Source organism: Lolium rigidum, chromosome 5, assembly GCF_022539505.1.
Source record: "Lolium rigidum isolate FL_2022 chromosome 5, APGP_CSIRO_Lrig_0.1, whole genome shotgun sequence".
In the NCBI taxonomy this organism is placed as follows: Eukaryota; Viridiplantae; Streptophyta; class Magnoliopsida; order Poales; family Poaceae; genus Lolium; species Lolium rigidum.
In genome coordinates this window covers 176,592,136-176,611,972 of record NC_061512.1, presented here as the reverse complement: position 1 = coordinate 176,611,972, position 19,837 = coordinate 176,592,136, and positions in this window count along the sequence as shown.

Genomic DNA, 19,837 nt, shown 5'->3' with positions numbered 1-19,837 from the left:
TGCAAGAAGAATCAGATGCCACACACGCTTCCTTATAAATCAGATTATGTTTCCAAAGATCTCAATATTGCTTCCACATGAATAAAAAAATGTTTTGTTGGAGTGAACTTTGTTTCCAGTGAGTCAAATGTTGATATTGTCGGGGGAAGACCCCGGGTAGGGCAATGGATGCGGAGCAGCCGGCTTGAGGTTGGCTGGCTCGCGGCAAAGGCCGGCTGAGGAGCAGCCGGCTGGAGCCGTGGCCGGCTGCCTCGGAAGCCGGCTGGCTCTAAGTTCTAGTCGTCCTGGCAACGGCCGTATGCGCTGTGGCTGGGCCGGCTTCTACAAGCCATATCCGACTGGGTTCTTACACTCCAGACCGACTCGAGGCTGGCGAGTCTTGCATGAGAAGGAACTGGGTAGGTGGTCCGGATTCAACGGTCCACGCTGACCTCATCTCCCGTAAAGTAAGGGGCACTGTGGAGCAATAGTGCCACGCGCCGGACAGGCCATCATGGCGTACGTCGGTCCGTACCGGCTACAGGGCATGATGGCGACAGAGACTCTTCCTCTCCATACCGCTGACTCGGGCAGGCGGATGGGACAGGCCACGAGGCCTCAACGGCTCCTGACGTCAACTCCTCGGGAAGGAGCGGAATCCGAAGCCGGCCAAGCCGGCCAATAGGTCATAGGGACTTCTATGTAAAGTGCCAGCGCCTATATAAGCTGCACTACCCCCTCGTACGGGAGACGATCGATCACTTCTTACTTCATTCTAGTCTCAGCGCTGCCCTGTGAGAGAGACCTTCGTCTTCCTTAGCCTCCCAGGGCAAGCCGGATACAGCTCTAGGAGCACCATTGTACTGTGTGATCACCATATACACTCATAGCAGGAGTAGAGGTGTTACCTCCACAGGAGGGTCTCGAACCTGGGTACGTTGCCGTGTCACTCGTCCCCATACCCGCATTCGGATACCACCGTGAGACCATCTAGGAACCACCTTCTTTAGCCATCCTATGGCATATGCCGTGACGATACCACGACAGATATCCACCGAGATATTTTGCTTCATTCTGACAAGGTTGCTTCCTTATGATTCAACGAGATTGCTTTGTTTTGATTGTTTCCATACAGTTTTATTTCTAGCTTTAAAAAAATGTCCTTCAAACCAAATAATTGCTTTGGTGTAGTGTTTGCTTCCAATATACTAACAAATATTCAATTCCATCAATATTGCTTGCCAAAAAATAGTGTTTACTTTCAACGAAACAATACATGATTCTATCATCTTTGCTTAAAAAAGAATAGTATTTTCATCTAAAGGAAATAGTATTTGCATATACTAATATCAGAATTTGCTCCGATGTACAATAATGGGACATTGGAAAGTCATGCTACACGCCCCGAGAGTATAAAAGCATGCCCGCTAGGACGACACACGCTTGAACTTTACACCGAGGTGTATATTTTTTTTAAAGAATGAGCTTCAACAAGATCATAGCAACATCCGCAAAGAGCGACGAATGGTGTTGATGAAGAACAATGTGGGCACGTCAGCAACCTGCAATCATCTCCTGGTAGAAACAAATGGATGCATATAAGTGACATGTGAAGCACGGATGTGCTCTGAATGAAAACTATGTTCTCATGACAACATATATGAAACTTAGGAAGCATGGATTTTTAGAAGCAAAACTATGTAGTATAACAGCATCTATGATACTAAATGGAAGCATGATTTTTCAGAGGAAATACTTTGTGACTGTCACAACATATATCAGACTTACAGGAACCGTGGAAGTTTTGAGACACAAAAAAGCAAGTTTTTGCCCCAAAAGTAGATTAGTGCTATGTTGGTATAAATCATATGTATGTGAAGCATTTGAAACTGGAAGCACAGTTATTTCTAAGCAAGGAATTAATTCTATCTTGATATAACCAATCTGTATTGGAAGCATAGATGTTTTTGAATCACACAATTAGTGCTACCTTAGTATAGCTTATCTGCACATGAAGCATTTGAAACTGGAAGCACTGATATTTCAAGGCAAGGAATTAGTTATATCTTAATATAACCAATTGGAAGCATAGAAATTTTGAAGCACACAAGTAGTGCTACACTGGTACCTCAGTATAACTCATACGTGGCGCAAACATATAAATTTCAAATTAAAATCGGCTATGTGGATGCATCTTCCTCTGATGTACAAGCCAATTTGATCCGAAGTAATTTGTTTGTCTTGTCAACATATGCACATTGCATGATAGGTAAACACAAGAGTATCAATTTCCTGCAGTGTACATAAATTCACTTTGAAATTGTAAAGAATTTAGATAAATTGTATCCAAGGCAGTGGCGGGCAACACACATCATTTTCGTACAGCCAGGAAGCTGTTGTCATATGAGAAATGGATCCGACAACGAAGCAACGAGGAACAGCAACCTCTTACCGCGGCTGGTGAGCCTCCCCTCCGACAGGTTGTGGCATAGTTCACTTTCAATAAACTTATCCTGATTTGCATCGAATGCTATGAACTTTTAAATTAACCATAGGAAGCAACGGGTTGTAATTCCTATATTTGTATAGAATCAGTGAGTAGTGTTTTAAGCAATGAATTAACCATAGGAAGCATAGTAGAAACACCAAAAATTCACATATACCCATCTCAAAAATATCAGATATACGTACAGGAATATAGGGATTTGTTTACCTTCTCCCAAATCGTGGTCGTTGAAGGGATCATCCGTCGAAGCATGCTACAGCTCGTTGCTTCAGCCTGAGTGTAGGCTTGATGGCCTGGACGAGCCACCTCTGGCACCTACTGCGCCGGCCGCCGGCGGTCAATGATGCACGCCGACGATTCCCCGCGACGGAGCTACTATTTATCGGCACAGAAGTCTAACCAAGTGGAGGTGTAGGTCTCGGCTTGGCTGGGAGGGTGTGGCGCCGTCTCGAGAGGAGGATCACGGTTCTGCGGCGGAGAGCACGGCGAGAAGGAGCAGATCAATCTGGGGAGCAGGGCGATGAGGAGCATGGCGGCGATCTGACGGGCGAAATTTTGGGCATAACCTGCGCAGGGAAAAGGTTTTTTCAGGGAAATCAGGGAAAGGTGAGAAGAGAGCCAGCGTGGGCCGTTTGATGGAGGCGAGATGGACGACTTCCGACTGGTCCGACGAATTGTTTCCCATCGGACTGCGATTAGTAGTGTTTACCTTTTCTTTTTCTAAGTGATGGTGACATTATAGCTAGCTTCTTCATGTACAGAGCTACTTTCCATGTTTATGTGTACGAACCTAGCTACAACTTGACTACTCTGGTTTGATGAGAATGTGGTATAGTATGAAGCATTTGTTGGTTCCATGTTTATGTGACTTCCTGTTGCTTTTCCTTTGATTGTTGTACCACTCTAAGTTGAATATCTGAAGTAAATTCTTGCAAACATGAGACTGCCGGATTGGGGATATGTATCCATTGCAAATGTAGTGGTGGAGGTAAATAATAATACATATTCCTTAGTGCAAAACATTGGATAATAAGTCAAAGTGAAGATCAGGTGTAAATTTTTGATAAATAAGGTTGTGTGCATTGAATGATACAGGTCCAGGTCTAAGTCCTCTTTTTGGAAAAAATATTACAATTTTTCATAATTATCGGCCGACTTCCACGCTTCTCTGCAACTTAAAAAAGGACGAACTTCCATTTTTTTTTCCTCCGATCGCTGGTTTCGTCCAACACTTTTTTAAATAAGACCATTTTCCCCTCCCACCAAATAACATAAGGCATAATCTCTACTACAAAAGATGATGAGGTTCCGTGTTCCGCCTCATTTGTTTTTCGCTCGTTTTCGTCGTGCTCCTCCTCCTTTTTTAGATAAAAGGCATGGGAATGCTCGACTTTAAATTAACTAGTAAAGTTGCTTGTGCTTTGCTACGGTTTTTAGATTTAAAAAAGATCCATCGGTATATATAAAATTTATTTTTATATTCATCATATACATACTACCAATTTTGGAAAATTAGAAGATCCATCTGTAAACATAAACTTTGTTTTGTATTGACTTGGATTAAAAGAGAATCATTAGTGTGGATCCACTTCAATTCAAAGAGAGTCATCATTGGCAGATATATTGCCCGCAAACAAAACGATTGTGCGGGAGTACCAATGGACGATAGATGACGATCCAACATTACTATGTAACTTTAATCAAATTGACAACTAAATGCATACACAACTATCAAACAATTCACTACTGTCTGCATTGATCAGTATGAGCATCCTCTAGTCTCTCATAAATCTCTAGCAATACCACCGAATCTAATTTTCTATGTCTCTCTAGCAATCAGGTAAGCCCAATGTTGCAGAAAAAGTGCAGCAGTAGCGCATCATTCCCTCTATCCCTGACCAACGCTAATGATGCACAATCAGCTGCGGTTTCTCATGTTCAATCTACCGACGGTGACTGGCGATCCATAGTGCATCATTTACTTACGATGTAACCTCCATTCGTGAAAGAAAAATAGTGCATCATTTGCTTTGTCAGCTCTATCTTATCTTAGTATTATTTATGCACTTCAAAATCAGTTAACGCACCTAGGTTCTGAGAATTTCAAACAATACAACGGCACCTGATGCGAAAATCATTTTTTCAAACACCTGGCCTGGAACAACCTGCATGATCCATCTCTTGCTGAACATACGAAGGAATTGTCTGCAATACTCTTCCATATCATCTTTTGATATCAGGGGATAAAAGTATAGGCACTAAGTAACATAGATCAACAGACCATGATGAAATAAATATTAAATGTATACTGTACTGACATAGCAAGCAACAACAACCATACCTCTCCCACTACTGTACAGTATTTTTCTTGGTTAGTAGCAGCACCACCTTGCTTGTTATCCTAAATCAATTCGTCGACTTGATTCCTGCTGCGGGACCAATAACGATGGATAAATCGATTACCAGAGTGGTCGTTGCGTAAATCCTTTTCGAGCTGGATCTTGAGCTGTGAAGATGGATAATGAAAGAGCTCCAGTTGGTGTGAAGCACACTGTCCGCAGCGTCAACTACGCCTGCCTGCAGGCTTCGTGAACACAGACATGATTCACACATGGAGGAGCCTGCTGAATTGCTGATGTGTGGCCACATTGTTGGCTTCTACGCTGCCCCGAAGCTACAACATTGCTACCGCTAGCACGCTATCTTAGGGAATCTCCAACGTACCACGCATTTTGGATGTACGAAATGTCCGGTTGTGTTCGTTTGCGTCGGTCCACGGACGTCATGCGGCCCTAGGGCGATCGTTTGCGTCTGGGGTATCTCCAGCGGTGCGGACGCACTTTTTTTAGCGCAGACGACATCAAAGTCGTTAATGGCGGTTTAACATCCCGTCGAGGCCTGCCGCCGGCCATTACCGGTTCCCGCTCGACGATGGTTGTTCCCGCGCTTGCCCAATACATTGGCAAGTTTCGCTGGCGTGTCGCGCGTGCGGGAAACGGCCTGCGCGCCAACGCCATTTCCCGTCCCGCCGTGGCTATATATGGTGGACACCGGCGGGGATGACGGACACACCTCAAGCTAAACCCTACCATCCATCCATGGCCGAGCACAACCTTAGCTGGGATTAGGTTGTTGACATGTGTCGCCAGGCCCACCCGGAGGATGAGCAGCTAGTCGCCGCGATGCTTTTCAGGCCGACCAGCTGGGCCTGGAGGCAGCGAAGGTTGCGGAGGCGGAGGCGGAAGAGCGTGGCGCAAGCGCATGGGCGCCTCGCGGGGGCCAGGGCGGAAATCGCCGACACCTGGGCTGAGCTCGTCGAGGCCAGGACGACGCTCGTGGAGGCACGGGCGGCGATGGCGGCCCCTCCGGCGGCCCCACCCGCGGACGCCGTCATCCACAGCATCGCCGCCGCCGCTGCCGACGTACCCTGCCGCTTCGAGTGCGCCGGCGACCAGCGGATTCTGGTCGCTTCCTTCGAGACCCTAGCTGGGGACGCCCAGCGTCGTCAGGCTTGGGCAGCGGAGGAGGAAGCCCATAGCTATGGGGGTCACCATGGCTCGGGGGTACATGTGCTCCGACCTGGATTCGCTCCAGCGGAGGGGCCCTTCTCCCGCGCGGGTCGAGCAGGAGAACCGGGAGCTGGAGGGCGCCATCGCCGCCAGGGACGTTGCGGTGGCGGAAGCGGCTAGGGACAGGGCCCACTACCATGCCTAGCTGGCAGCGTTGGAGGCGGCAGGCGCGGAGGCGGCCCAAGCGGAGGCGGAGGCAGAGAAGGCGGAGGCAGAGATGGCGAAGGCCAACTCTATGGCCAGGAGAGTCCTGTGGGACTCCTCTCTGGCCGAGACCCTCGAACGCCGCAGGTGGCGGGACGAGGTGTCCAATGTGCGGCGTGAGCGGCGCGCGGAGTGCGCCAAGCGCTCGCGTTTCGACGACGGCGCCGGCCCCTCTGGCGGCCAGTAGTAGGCCGCGCGACTGCGAGTAACCTAGGTCGTGGTAGGCCGCGCGACGGCGAGTAGGTACGGTCGTCGTAGTTTTAGGTTAACTCGACTAAGCATCTTTGTAAAGACCTTTTGGCCAACCAATAGTAATGAACAAATATTATGGTTAGCTAGTCACTGCCGACCGGGCCCGGATGCAACCACCACGGACACTAGGCGCGTCTGCACAACGTCCGTGAAGACGCAAACCTGGCGTATATTTGGGCTAGGTATGCAGCGCCGTGAACAGACCAGTCACTTGTGTCGCCACAGGACCCAAGCTTATTTTCGATTACGGCGGACGTAAATCCGTTTGCATCGCCCCGCTGAAGATACACTTAATTACGCGTTGTCATCATCGACTACACCCCTCGCACCGTTCTACGCAGCCGTTGTACGTGCAAAGCTGCAAACTGACCGACGCCGAGCTATTTGTCTGGACCGTCTCTCCACGAGGCCTCGCGGATGCCGTCCTCTCTGCCCCATCGCTACTCCCAGCTGTGCACCGTACGGTGTGGCAGCGGTAGTATCGTATCGATCATGCTGACCGTCAAGTCCTCCACTCCTCCTTTTCCAGGTTGTCATCATCCGCCGCGTCGCCTCACGGTGGCGCCGGGTGGAGGCCAGGATACCAGCGAGAGAAGACACTAGTGGAAAACGGGGCTATAGGCCTGGTCCATTTGGGCCTTCAGTCCCGGTTCCCAAACCGGGACCAATTAGGCGGGATTAAAGAGGGTACCCTTTAGTCCCGGTTCAAAGTTTAACCGGGCCTAAAGGCCTCGACACGTGGTGCGGCTAGGGAGCTCGCGGTGGATGGCCTTTGGTCCCGGTTCGTGGTACGAACCGGGCCTAGGTTTCTCTGCCGCGGCTGCCACGACAGAGTTTCAGCAATGCATATATATCATTCAAGAAACCACAAAAAATCGTCGTGAATATATATAGACATCGTCGACAGTACACGTAATGCATGCATATTTACAATATAAAAGCTAGTCGGATCTCTTTACTAAATATCGATATCTACGCCGCTACGAAGATCCTCCATCGTCACGATCTGCCGATAGTGCTCTCCACCTGGGGTAAGGGCCTCGGTAATAAAGAATCCCACGATTTCCTCTTGAATTGCTTTTATTTGATCCTCCGTTATGAGAGTGTCCCGCAGGCGTATCATCTATATTTAAAAAAGGAGATCAATATATGAATGGAACTCAATACAATAGATGGTACTAATTAAGATTAATTGTGAAAATTTGTTATCGTACACGAGTATGGCGTATACGGCCATCCCCACCCTTGGGACAGGCCATGTCACGAATGAAGGTGCAGACGTAGTATCCACATAAGTTATTCCCGGGTTCCTGCCTCATACACTTTACGAAAAAATAGTTCGATCAAACTAATAATCAAGCATCGTATTGAAAGTAAATATCATATATAGAGTTTCACGGACATAGCTATATATATAGTACTACTTACAGGGTAATCTTCAAATGTAAGCTCCGGTTTCCATTTACCCGGAACAATATTGATGAACCGTTTCTAAGCCCTGCCCGGAAAAAAATAATGAGTAATTGATTAGTTGATGATATCTTCGAATTAGAACAGATGAAGATGCCAATACGAAATTGATTGAAACTACCTCTGGAGGATGGCAGCCATGTCCGCCCATTCCGCATATTCTTTACGTTTCGAGTCCATGACTTTTACGACTCCAAGGCGAAGATCAATGATTAGGAGAATAAAGTGGAATCTGCACAACCATAGCTCAATGATTACGAGAATAAAGTGGAAGGTGCACAAGCATAATGTATGTTATATATAACACTCACTTGAAGTTGTAGGGAAAGAATATATCCTCTTTGTCTCGCTTGCTTCTCTAAAAACATTACGATGTTGTCCTTCGTGTCCTTGGCGAAGTCTCGAACCGTAACTTCATGAACTGTGTTTGGGTCTATGAACCCCAGCGGTAGGAGCTTGCCTCTTTTGTATTCCAGCTTCTTCATTCTGCATAATTAAATGTATAGCGTACACAAAGAATATAATGAGGATAATTGTTAGTGCAAATGAATGAGCTACAGACTTAATTACATAAATAAATCACTTACAGGCAGTAGCAACTGATGACAGCTTTGTCGAGGGCGTCTTGATTGAATAACTGAAACAGTTCTTCTAACTCAAGGTTTATCTCGTCTTTCCCCCGGAAGTAATGCTCATCTCTAAGATACACCGTGAGGTAGGCATCACCTCTTCGACAGGCTTTCAGGTACCATTCATGCAACCTTCGCATCTGAGTCCCTAGACGCGCGAGCTCGCCAGGTTTGACGAGATCAGATCCGTATCTATACTTGTTTACCACTTGAGCCATTGGATAGTAATCTTCGTACTCAACTGATGCTCCCTGAGCTCTAGCCGCCCGTTCGATCATCGATGCCGTCTCTGGATCATGATAGGGCTCCACGACGAAGTGGGGTACGGCCTCGAATGTCCCGCTGTCCAAGCCGGGTGACTTTTTTTTGCTTCTTTGCTCGCTCTAGAGGACTGTCCAAGAGAGCGGTCATAATCAGCTCTCGGCTCAGGTCTCTTCATTCTCGTCTCGGCAAAGTGCTTCACTGTCTGCGGTGGAATAAACATCTTCCTCGGCGCAAGAAACGCCTTTTGCTCTTCAGTCTGCTCATGTGGTAACAACTCTGGAGTCTGTGCCCTCATCGGAGTTGATGATCTCTTCGGAGCTGTAGGAGGTGCCGCGGACCGCTTCCTCTTTTGCTTAGGTGGAGGCGGCGGAGTCTCCTGACGAGGAGGAGGAGGCGGCGGAGTATTTTCACGCGGAGGAGACTGCTCATGCACAGGGGAATCATCATCGCGCAGAGGAGAATCGTCACGCGGAGGAGACTGCGCAGGTGGCGGAGGAGGCGGACGAGGTGGCCTGCTTGTTGGCTTCTCACCTGGAAACACAATGTTCTCCTTCCGCCATTGCACGGTGGTTCTACGGGCTTCTCCCGGTTCTTTGATTTCCCCATCTTCACCTGCAGGGTGCTCAAGCACCAACCCCTCATAATCTCTCAACACTTCATCCACCATCACAACAGACAAAGTCGTCTTGGACCGGACGACAATGGTAAGACCTTGTAGGTAAGAGGATGCCGACCGCCGCCTTGAAGGATAGGTTGAAAACTTTAACATGCAGCTCACAAGGACGGCTCTCGGTGAGATCATCCACGGGGGTAGCGAGGAGGCTCGACCACCTGGTCATCATCATTATCCACCTGCTGAGAGGAAGCCACGCTGCTTTTCCGGTGTGGTTGAGATTGCAGCGGGGCGAGGGCATTGAGCAATGCAGGATCTACAGCCTGCCCTCGAGCCATCTGAGATGTAAGTACTTGGGTTACCATGGTTAATTGGGCTTTCATGGTGCTCATACCCTCCTCTAAGTTAGCTAGGCGGTCTGTTTCCCTTACCTTTCTCCTCTCATGGCTTTTATCAGGAAATCTCTTCCTTTCCGCAGGAAGCCATACTTCCACGGAACGGAGCCTTCGTGCCTCGTGTTCGTCCGCCGTGTTCTTTGTTCCCAAGGGCGCGTGTCAGCTCATCGTTCTCTCTTTCGGGCTGGAACCTCCCCTCCTCCACGTCCCTATGTGCTTTTTCCAGGGCATCAATGGGAACCTTCAGATGAGCTTTCGTATAGATGCACTTCCCTGTTTCTGGATGCAGCTTTCCCCCAATCCCGTAGAACCACTCCTTGCACCGTTCGATCCAACCGTGTGTCCCTAATCTGATCCCTTTCCTGGTCAGTTCCGCCTCAGCTGCCTCCCACTTAGGACGGTTAGCCCTGTATCCACCTGGACCAAGAATTTGGTGATATAGCTTCAACGCAGCATTTGCCTTCTTTGTTTCCGACCTTTTCATAAATTCTTCTGACTCCGTGTTGTACTTCACGAATTCATCCCAGTGATTTTTTACCTTCTCACTGTCCGGAGTCTTCTTTTTCTTGATAAGGCCGTGCAATCTTTTCTTGTGGTTCTTGAATAGTTCGGCCATCTTCTTCTTGCCAAACTCGTGGAGGGCCTGCTCCATCTTGGCCTTTTCAGCGTCATCCCCCTCTTCGGGTACTATGTTGAAATGTGACATGAGCTTGGTCAGAATGCTGTTTTTGGCTACATCATCGATATAAAGACCTTGAGCTTCTTCCTCTGTAGACAGCACTAGTCCCTTCGGCTTGTGCCATTCTCGAACGGTGATCGGGACGTGGTCCCTAACAAGCACTCCGCATTGAGCTATAAATGCCTTTGCACCTTTCTCCGGAGCAATCGGTTTACCATCCTTAGCGATGTGGGTGATGTCGTGCCTAACACCGTCATCCAACTTTTTGGCCGGGCCTCGCTTCCTCGACTTTACAGAAGAAGTGCTCGATCCGGAGGGCTAAAAAAGAAATAATTCATAGTCAGTACAATTTAATTAGTTAATGCATCTAGTCGATCAATAGCGGCTTAATTAATTTATATACCTCGGTGATAACTACAGTTCGGGAGCCATTATGATGATCTTGTTCCTCACCGGCGCCACTAGGATCTTCTTCCTCAATATTCTCCGCTCCCTCACCGGAGTCATTCAAATAAGTTGCGGTGACATCGTCACCGCCATCATCCGGAATAACGTCGTCGTCGCGATCATCCAGTAGTACCGTGGGCTATGAGGTTCTCCATGAAATTTTCTTGAATTTCATCTCTCGTCCATGCTTTCTACAACGACCCGCAAGCTATACATAGGAACCATCATATGATCAAATTAAGGATAATGCGAGAAAACTGAAAATGGAGTTACATATGTAGTTCTTAACTAAGGATCGATAATATAGTGCTGAAAGCAGATAGTGCAGTTACATGCATACATAGATCGGGTTCATGTTTATTTAACCCTAATACCTCAATCACTACTACAACCACTCAACCGCGCAGACCGGGTCCTAGAGGGCGCCGACCGGGTCCTGAGCCGCGCTGGGTGTACCCCCAAAGCCACGGAACAACAACGGGAGCATAGCTAACATGAGATCCCCGCATAACGCTCCATCCGGTCCTATACATGTTGTCTAACGCGTACATGTAACGGCGAACGTGCGTGTCCTCCGCTTCAATGCGCTGAGCTACCTCCTCCGGCGGGGCCGGCTCCCTCTGAAACGACCGTGACCCATAAGACCTCCACCAAAGAATATCCGGGTCGACGACGGGACCCGGATTCCGCACCAAGGTGCGCGACCCAGAAGCTAAGACCTCCAAGTGCCACCCCAGCGGAGCACAGTCCCGGACCTCCCCCATCTGCTCCATCTCCTCTAGAAGAGTCAGACCACGGCGCGGCGGCTGTCGCGGCATCGTAGCTACGAAAACAAATCATATATATATATGTACCAACGTTAACATAAATTAAAAAATAAATTCACTACTTAGTCGGCGCCGGCACTACCGTTTGGGGGGCGCCGGCTACATACTTTATTTTGGGCCGGGGGCGCGGTGGCACTACATACTTAGTCTGTTGCATACTCTTTTCTAACACTAACACTAACACTAACTAACTAATTTTTCACTAACACTAACACTAACACTAACTAACTAATTTTTCACTAACACTAACACTATTTTACTAACTAATTTTCTAACTATTGTTTTAACTAATTTTTCTAACTATTTATCTAACTATTGTTTTAACAAATTTTTCTAACTATTTATCTAACTATTTATCTAACTATTTTCTAACTATTGTTTTAACTTTTTATCTAACACTAACTTTTTCACTAATATTATCTAACAAACTAACTAATCTAACATGCAAAGAAAAAAAAAAGAGGAGAAGGGGCGGCGCCGGCGGGGTGCTTACCGGCGGAGGTGGCGGCCGGGGGCGCGGCGGACGGCGAGGAGGCGGTCGCGGGGGCGGCAGGCGGTGGGCGGGCGCGGGAGCGGGCGCGACGACGACGGCGGGCGCGCGGTGGCGGAGACGGAGGCGGTGGACGGCGCGACGACGACGGCGGGCGCGCGGTGGCGGAGACGGAGGCGGGCAGGCGGTGGCGGAGGCGGTGGCGCGTGGGAGGGCGGCGGCGATGGCGCGCGGTGGCGGCGGCGATGGCGCGCGGGATTCGGGCAGCCTGGCGGCGTCGTTGCCTTCGTCTCCGCGGGATTGATCTCCGCGGATACGAAGGGGTTGCAGTTATAGTGCCCCCCCTTTGGTCCCGGTTCGTGTTACAAACCGGGATCAAAGGCCCCCCTTTGGTCCCGGTTTGCAAACCGGGACTAAAGGTCTTTTTTGCTGCGATTTTCGCTACGCGCGCAAAAAAGGCCTTTAGTCCCGGTTTGAATACAAACCGGGTCCAAAGGCCACTTTTTTAAAAAAGTTTCATTCCCGCCTTATTTCAAATGAAAAAAAAAGCCACCGCACTGCCACACGTGTCCACCGCCGCCACCGCCACCGCCATGCATGTACAGGCCACCGTCGCCACCGCCGTGTACTGGCCATGGCCACCACCGTCACCGCCATGTACAGGCCACCATCGCCACCGCCGTGTACTGGCCACCGCCGCCACTGCCATGTACAGGCCACCGTCGCCACCGCCGTGTACTGGCCAGCGCCATGTACAGGCCACTGTCGCCACCGCCACCGCCTGGCCACCACCGTCACCGCCATGTACTGGCCACCACCGCCACCGCCATGTACAGGCCACCGTCGCCACCGCCGTGTACTGGCCACCGCCGCAACCGCCACCGCCATGTACAGGCCACCATCGCCACCGCCGTGTACTGGCCACCGCCGCCACCGCCATGTACAGGCCACCGTCGCCACCGCCGTGTACTGGCCACCGCCATGTACAGGCCACCGTCGCCACCGCCACCGCCTGGCCACCACCGTCACCGCCATGTACTGGCCACCACCGCCACCACCATGTACAGGCCACCGTCGCCACCGCCGTGTACTGGCCACCGCCGCAACCGCCACCGCCATGTACAGGCCACCGTCGCCACCGCCACCGCCTGGCCACCACCGTCACCGCCATGTACGGGCCACCGCCGTGTACTGCCCACCACCGCCACCGCCATGTACTGGCCACCACCGCCACCGCCACACGTGTCCCTTCCCCGTGCCACGTGTCCCTTCCCCGTGCCACGTGTTGCCGCCGCTTCCACGTGCCTCGCCCCGCCGCCACCGCCGTGCGACGTGTAGATCCCGCTTCCACGTGCCACGCCACGCCGCTTCCCCACGCCACCTGTCGCCGCCGCTTCCACGTGCCACGCCCCGCCGCTTCCCCGCGCCACCTGTCGCCAAACTTGCCGCGTCGCTGTGCTATAAAGCGCCGCGTGCGCGCGGAACCACACGTCGTCGTCGCCTCCGTTCATTCGTCGCCGGGATGCCGCCGCGCCGTTGATACGCGTACAGCACGCGTCCGTTGGGAACCCCAAGAGGAAGGTGTGATGCGTACAGCGGCAAGTTTTCCCTCATTATGAAACCAAGGTTTATCGAACCAGTAGGAGCCAAGAAGCACGTTGAAGGTTGATGGCGGCGAGATGTAGTGCGGCGCAACACCAGGGATTCCGGCGCCAACGTGGAACCTGCACAACACAAACCAAGTACTTTGCCCCAACGAAACAGTGAGGTTGTCAATCTCACCGGCTTGCTGTAACAAAGGATTAGATGTATAGTGTGGATGATGATTGTTTGCAGAGAACAGTAGAACAATTGCAGTAGATTGTATTTCAGATGTAAAGAATGGACCGGGGTCCACAGTTCACTAGTGGTGTCCCTCCCATAAGATAAATAGCATGTTGGGTGAACAAATTACAGTTGGGCAATTGACAAATAGAGAGGGCATGACCATGCACATACATGATATGATGAGTATTGTGAGATTTAATTGGGCATTACGACAAAGTACATAGAACGCTATCCAGCATGCATCTATGCCTAAAAAGTCCACCTTCAGGTTATCATCCGAACCCCTTCCAGTATTAAGTTGCAAACAACAGACAATTGCATTAAGTATGGTGCGTAATGTAATCAATAACTACATCCTCGGATATAGCATCAATGTTTTATCCCTAGTGGCAACAGTACATCCATAACCTTAGAGGTTTGTGTCACTCCCCCAGATTCACGGAGACATGAACCCACTATCGAGCATAAATACTCCCTCTTGGAGTTACTAGCAAAAACTTGGCCAGAGCCTCTACTAATAACGGAGAGCATGCAAGATCATAAACAACACATAGATATAAATTGATAATCAACATAACATGGTATTCTCTATTCATCGGATCCCAACAAACACAACATATAGCATTACAGATAGATGATCTTGATCATGTTAGGCAGCTCACAAGATCCGACAATGAAGCATAATGAGGAGAAGACAACCATCTAGCTACTGCTATGGACCCATAGTCCGGGGGTGAACTACTCACTCATCACTCCGGAGGCGACCATGGCGGTGTAGAGTCCTCCGGGAGATGAATCCCCTCTCCGGCAGGGTGCCGGAGGCGATCTCCTGAATCCCCCGAGATGGGATTGGCGGCGGCGGCGTCTCTGGAAGGTTTTACGTATCGTGGCTCTCGGTGTGGGGGTTTCGCGACGAAGGCTATTTGTAGGCGGAAGGGCAGGTCAAGGGGCGTCACGAGGGGCCCAGGAGACAGGCCGGCGCGGCCAAGACCTGGGCCGCGCCGCCCTACCTCCTGGCCACCTCGTGGCCCCACTTCGTTGACTCTTCGGTCTTCTGGAAGCTTCGTGTGAAAATAGGTCCCTGGGTGTTGATTTCGTCCAATTCCGAGAATATTTCCTTACTAGGATTTCTGAAACCAAAAATAGCAGAAAACAGCAACTGGCTCTTCGGCATCTTGTTGATAGGTTAGTTCCAGAAAATGCATAAATATGACATAAAGTATGCATAAAACATGTAGATATCATCAATAATGTGGCATGGAACATAAGAAATTATCGATACGTCGGAGACGTATCAGCATCCCCAAGCTTAGTTTCTGCTCGTCCCGAGCGAGTAAACGATAAAAAACATAATTTCGGAGTGACATGCCATCATAACCTTGATCATACTATTGTAAGCATATGTAATGAATGCAGCGATCCAAACAATGTAAATGACATGAGTAAACAACCGAATCATATAGCAAAGACTTTTCATGAATAGTACTTCAAGACAAGCATCAATAAGTCTTGCATAAGAGTTAACTCATAAAGCAATAATTCAAAGTAAAGGTATTGAAGCAACACAAAGGAAGATGAAGTTTCAGCGGTTGCTTTCAACTTATAACATGTATATCTCATGGATATTGTCAATGTAAAGTAATATAACAAGTGCAATATGCAAGTATGTAGGAATCAATGCACAGTTCACACAAGTGTTTGCTTCTTGAGGTGGAGAGAAATAGGTGAACTGACTCAACATAAAAGTAAAAGAAAGGTCCTTCAAAGAGGAAAGCATCGATTGCTATATTTGTGCTAGAGCTTTGATTTTGAAAACATATGGAGAGCAATAAAAGTAAAATTTTGAGAGGTGTTTGTTGTTGTCAACGAATGGTAGTGGGCACTCTAACCCCCTTGCCAGACAAACCTTCAAAGAGCGGCTCCCATTTTTTTATTTTTGTGTGGCACTCCTTCCAACCTTTCTTTCACAAACCATGGCTAACCGAATCCTTCGGGTGCCTGCCAACAATCTCATACCATGAAGGAGTGCCTTTTTATTTTAGTTTTATTATGATGACACTCCTCCCCACCTTTGCTTTCTCAAGCCATGGCTAACCGAATCCTTCGGGTGCCATCCAACAATCACATACCATGGAGGAGTGTCTATTTTTGTTAATTAATTTGGGACTCGGGAATCCCATTGCCAGCTCTTTTTGCAAAATTATTGGATAAGCGGATGAAGCCACTAGTCCATTGGTGAAAGTTGCCCAACAAGATTGAAAGATAAACACCACATACTTCCTCATGAGCTATAAAACATTGACACAAATCAAAGGTAATAAATTTTGAATTGTTTAAAGGTAGCACTCAAGCAATTTACTTTGGAATGGCGGAGAAATACCATGTAGTAGGTAGGTATGGTGGACACAAATGGCATAGTGGTTGGCTCAAGGATTTGGATGCATGAGAAGTATTCCCTCTCGATACAAGGTTTTAGGCTAGCAAGGCTATTTGAAACAAACACAAGGATGAAGCGGTGCAGCAAAACTCACATAAAAGACATATTGTAAACATTATAAGACTCTACACCATCTTCCTTGTTGTTCAAACTCAATACTAGAAATTATCTAGACCTTAGAGAGACCAAATATGCAAACCAAATTTTAGCATGCTCTATGTATTTCTTCATTAATAGGTGCAAAGTATATGATGCAAGAGCTTAAACATGAGCACAACAATTGCCAAGTATCACATTATCCAAGACATTATAGCAATTACTACATGTATCATTTTCCAATTCCAACCATATAACAATTTAACGAAGAAGAAACTTCGCCATGAATACTATGGGTAAAGCCTAAGGACATATTTGTCCATATGCAACAGCGGAGCGTGTCTCTATCCCACACAAAGAATGCTAGGATCCATTTTATTCAAACAAAACAAAAACAAAAACAAACCGACGCTCCAAGCAAAGCACATAAGATGTGATGGAATAAAAATATAGTTTCACTAGAGGAACCTGATAATGTTGTCGATGAAGAAGGGGATGCCTTGGGCATCCCCAAGCTTAGACGTTTGAGTCTTCTTGATATATGCAGGGGTGAACCACCGGGGCATCCCCAAGCCTAGAGTTTTCACTCTCCTTGATCATGTTGTATCATCTCCCTCTCTTGATCCTTGAAAACTTCCTCCACACCAAACTCAAAACAACTCATTAGAGAGTTAGTGCACAATCAAAATATACATGTTCAGAGGTAACATAATCATTCTTAACACTTCTGGACATTGCACAAAGCTACTGAAAGTCAATGGAATCGAAAAATCCATCGAACATATCAAAACAGGCAATGCGAAATAAAAGGCAGAATCTGTCAAAACAGAATAGTTCGTAAATACGAATTTTATTTATGCACCAGACTTGCTCAAATGAAAATTCTCAAATTGAAAGAAAGTTGCGTACATATCTGAGGATCACTCACGTAAATTGGCATAATTTTCTGAGTTACCTACAGAGAATTTTGCCCAGATTCGTGACAGCAAAGAAATCTATTTCTGCGCAGTAATCCAAATCTAGTATGAACCTTACTATCAACGACTTTACTTGGCACAACAAAGCACAAAACTAAGATAAGGAGAGGTTGCTACAGTAGTAAACAACTTCCAAGACACAAAATAAAAACAAAATACTGTAGTAAAAACATGGGTTGTCTCCCATAAGCGCTTTTCTTTAACGCCTTTCAGCTAGGCGCGGAAAGTGTATATCAAGTATTATCAAAAGATGGTGCATCTACAGCGGGGTGTGGAGTTTTCTCAACCATGCATAGTATTTTGGATACATAAGTTTCAGCGGCTCCCTTTTCATTAGTCTTGGGCTTGCTACTCTCATCAAACAAATTTTCAGGAACAAGCCAAGCATAGTTATTTTCTAGTGCCTCATGCATTGCTAGGAGCTTACATGGTATTGGTGCTTTAATCTCCCCACCATTATTAACATTATTAGTATACTTAATTCTATCCATATCCATCTTTTCAAGTGTTCTTTTAAAATCGGTGATCATACCAAGCCTATCATGCTTACTAAAAACTTTTCTCGCTTCTTTGGCTATATCCTCAAATTCTCGCACTAGGACTTTTAGAACAAAATCTCTCTTCTCTCCCCTCTCCATATCAGAAAGTGTAAGGAACATGTGTTGTATCATGGGGTTGAGACTAATAAATCTAGCTTCCATCATGCGTACCAAACAAACAGAGGCATCTTGATAAGTAGGGACAGCTTTTGAAAGAGGTATATCTTTAAGATCTTCATGCATACTAACGTGGGTGAAAAATTCTTCTACATTATCTCTTCCAATTATAGACCCTTGTCCCACAGGTATATCTTTTACAGTGAAATTAAAAGGAAACATGTTGAAATAAGTAAAGCAAATGCAAGTAACTATTTTTTGTGTTTTTAATATGGAGAATGCAAACAAGACAGTAAATAAAGTAAAACTAGCAACTAATTTTTTTGTGTTTTGATATAATGCAGCAAACAAAGTAGTAAATAAAATAAAGCAAGACAAAAACAAAGTAAAGAAATTGGGATGTGGAGACTCCCCGTGCAGCGTGTCTTGATCTCCCCGGCAACGGCGCCAGAAAAAGAGCTTGATACGCGTACAGCACGCGTCCGTTGGGAACCCCAAGAGGAAGGTGTGATGCGTACAGCGGCAAGTTTTCCCTCGGTATGAAACCAAGGTTTACCGAACCAGGTAGGAGCCAAGAAGCACGTTGAAGGTTGATGGCGGCGAGATGTAGTGAGGCGCAACACCAGGGATTCCGGCGCCAACGTGGAACCTGCACAACACAAACCAAGTACTTTGCCCCAACGAAACAATGAGGTTGTCAATCTCACCGGCTTGCTGTAACAAAGGATTAGATGTATAGTGTGGATGATGATTGTTTGCAGAGAACAGTAGAACAATTGCAGTAGATTGTATTTCAGATGTAAAGAATGGACCGGGGTCCACAGTTCACTAGTGGTGTCTCTCCCATAAGATAAATAGCATGTTGGGTGAACAAATTACAGTTGGACAATTGACAAATAGAGAGGGCATGACCATGCACATACATGATATGATGAGTATTGTGAGATTTAATTGGGCATTACGACAAAGTACATAGACCGCTATCCAGCATGCATCTATGCCTAAAAAGTCCACCTTCAGAGTTATCATCCGAACCCCTTCCGAGTATTAAGTTGCAAACAACGGACAATTGCATTAAGTATGGTGCGTAATGTAATCAATAACTACATCCTCGGACATAGCATCAATGTTTTATCCCTAGTGGCAACAAGTACATCCATAACCTTAGAGGTTTCCGTCACTCCCCGCATTCACTGGAGACATGAACCCACTATCGAGCATAAATACTCCCTCTTGGAGTTACTAGCAAAAACTTGGCCGGAGCCTCTACTAATAACGGAGAGCATGCAAGATCATAAACAACACATAGATATAAATTGATAATCAACATAACATGGTATTCTCTATTCATCGGATCCCAACAAACACAACATATAGCATTACGGATAGATGATCTTGATCATGTTAGGCAGCTCACAAGATCCGACAATGAAGCATAATGAGGAGAAGACAACCATCTAGCTACTGCTATGGACCCATAGTCCAGGGGTGAACTACTCACTCATCACTCCGGAGCGACC